This window comes from Triticum dicoccoides, chromosome 3A (genome assembly GCF_002162155.2).
Source record: "Triticum dicoccoides isolate Atlit2015 ecotype Zavitan chromosome 3A, WEW_v2.0, whole genome shotgun sequence".
NCBI lineage: Eukaryota > Viridiplantae > Streptophyta > Magnoliopsida > Poales > Poaceae > Triticum > Triticum dicoccoides.
The window spans coordinates 242866060-242868959 of NC_041384.1; positions in this window are offsets into that span (position 1 = coordinate 242866060).

Below are 2900 nucleotides of genomic sequence, written 5' to 3' on the forward strand. Positions count from 1 at the left end.
GTATGATTGTATGTTATGATTGTTGTCCTACGGACTAAAACCCTTCGGTTTATATAGACACCGAAGAGGGTTAGGGTTACACAAGGTCGGTTACAAAGGAGGAAATATCCATATCCGTATTGCCTAGCTTGCCTTCCACGCCAAGTACAGTCTCATCCGGACACGAGACAAAGTCTTCAATTTTGTATCTTCATAGTCTAACAGTCCGACCAATGGAGATAGTACGGCTGTCCGGAGACCCCCTAATCCAGGACTCCCTCAGGGGGCCAGGCGGCATGGATTCTCGGCACGTCCGCATGGCAGTTTTTGCAGCGGGTAACTGCATCGTCACACCGCGCCCGGCGCAACTGCTTGCACATGAACGTGTCTTATCGTGCGTCGGCCCCAAACACTGGCAGTGTGTGTGGAGGGACAAGGGCAGAGCACCCAGAGGGATGCGAGAGTAGATCACGCGCAGCGGGACGCGGGTAGAGCGCGCCGTGGCTGCCTGAAGCGCAAGCAACCTGTAACGCCCTCGATGCGGCTATAGCTCCCACGTGTCGTGGCACGACTTAGAGACATAACCGCATTGAAAGCAATGTCGCAAGTCAGGCAATCATTACAACATCCCATGTAATACATAATAAAGGGGGGAGATAACATAGTTGGCTTACACTCGCCACGTCACATCAGAGTACATAAATAACATCCATCAAACAAACACTCATGGCCCGACTACGGCGCCAAAATAGAAAAGAACCCAACATGCGACAAGGCCCTGAATCGATCCCCAACTAGGCACCACTACTGATCATCGGGAAAGGAAACATAATAACGCCGAGAGTCCTCGTCGAACTCCCACTTGAGCTCGTACTCGTCACCTGGAGCGGAATCACCTGGACCTGCATCTGGAGTTGTAGTATCTGTGAGCCACAGGGACTCAGCAATCTCACACCCACGCTATCAAGACTATTTAAGCTTATAGGACAGGATAAGGCAAATATATGTGGAGCTGCAGCAAGCGACTAGCATATGTGGTGGCTAACTTATATGCAAAAGAGAGCGAGAAGAGAAGGCGAAGCACGAGCGAGAAGCTAAAGGAACATCCTGCGCAAGCATAACTCCAGCACCGTGTCCACTTCCCAGACTCCGCCGAGAAGGGGCCATCATGGTAACACACACGGTTGATTCATTTTAATTAAGTTTAGTTCAAGTAATCTACAACCGGACATTAACAAATTCCCATCTGCCCATAACCGCGGGCACGGCTTTCAAAAGTTCAATCCCTGCAGGGGAGTCCCAACTTAGCCCATGACAAGCTCTCACGGTCAACGAAGGAATAGACCTCCACCCGAGACACACCGATCAGACTCGGTAACCCGGTACAACAAGACAATTCGACAGGTTAAAACAAGTCCAGCAACACCGCCCGAATGTGCCGACAAATCCCGATAGGAGCTGCACATATCTCTTTCTCAGGGCACACTCAGATGAGACTAGCTACAAGTAAAACCAACCCTCAAGTTTCCCCGAGGTGGCCCCGCAGGCAGCTCAGTTCGGACCAACACTCAGAGGGAGCACTGGCCCAAGGGGGCTAAAATACGATGACCCTTGAGTCTGCAGAACCCAAGGGAAAGAAAAGGCTAGGCGGCAAAGGGTAAAACCAAGGTTGGGCATTGCTGGAAAAGCTTTAATCGAGGCGAAATATCAAGGGGTTCCCATTATAACCCAACCGCGTAAGGAACGCAAAATCCGGGAACATAACACCGGTATGACGGAAACTAGGGCGGCAAGAGTGGAACAAAACACTAGGCGAGAGGCCGAGCCTTCCACCCTTTACCAAGTATATAGATGTATTAAGATAACATAGCAATATAGTGATATCCCAACAAGCAAAATAAATGTCCCAACAAGGAACGGCTCCAATCTTCACCTGCAGCTAACAACGCTATAAGAAGGGCTGAGCAAAGCGGTAACATAGCCAATCAACGGTTTGCTAGGACAATGGTGGGTTAGAGGTTCAATCATGCAATTGGGAGGCTGACAAGCAAAAGGTAGGCATCGTAGCATTGGCAAAGCAAAAGGCGAGCAAACTAGCATAGCAAAGATAGTAGTGATTTCGAGGGTATGATCATCTTGCCTGCACAGTTGTCAGAGCTGACTGGATCCTCACAAGCAAACTCAACGGGATCCTCGGTAGCAAACTCGTCTCCCGGCTCTACCCAAACAAGACAAACAAGTAACAAGGATACAATCAACCACGTGCAAGACCAAGCAATATGATGAAATGACGATATGCTATGCGGGATGCAAAATGCAAGATATGGCAGGAAATGCATGAACCTGGCATCAACATGGAAAACCAAGTGTGCCACTGGATAGAGGGGAACAAATCACCTGAAAACGATATAAAGATCATTGGAATCGGAGCTACGGTTTGGAAATGGCAAGCGTTTTAAGATATGACACCGGTCTGCGATCTACAGCAAGTAGGCATCTAAATGCAACGAAATGAACATGCTACAGCCACCAAACATGAAAACAAAATACATGGCAGTGATGTACACAAGATGGTTACCAAAACACTAGCACTGAGCCATAGGCAATTTCATCCATTAGGAGGTTCAAACAAGCATGGTAAAAATGAATATGCAAAACAGATTCCAGACTTGGTGAAATTAACACTAGCCTGAAATTTCAGATCACGATGCTCCCTTTGGAGCAGCAAAACAACCTGATAAATGACCTGAACATGACAAGTAAGAACATGGCATGGAGCTACTCAACAAGCTTAACAAAACACCCAAAGTGACCTGGGGCCAAAAGGGTTCACAAGATACTCTACCGAGCTCACGAACATAGCTCGAACACAATCAGTTTTCAGACTTAGTGAAAACTGAGACATGCTGAAATTATAACTC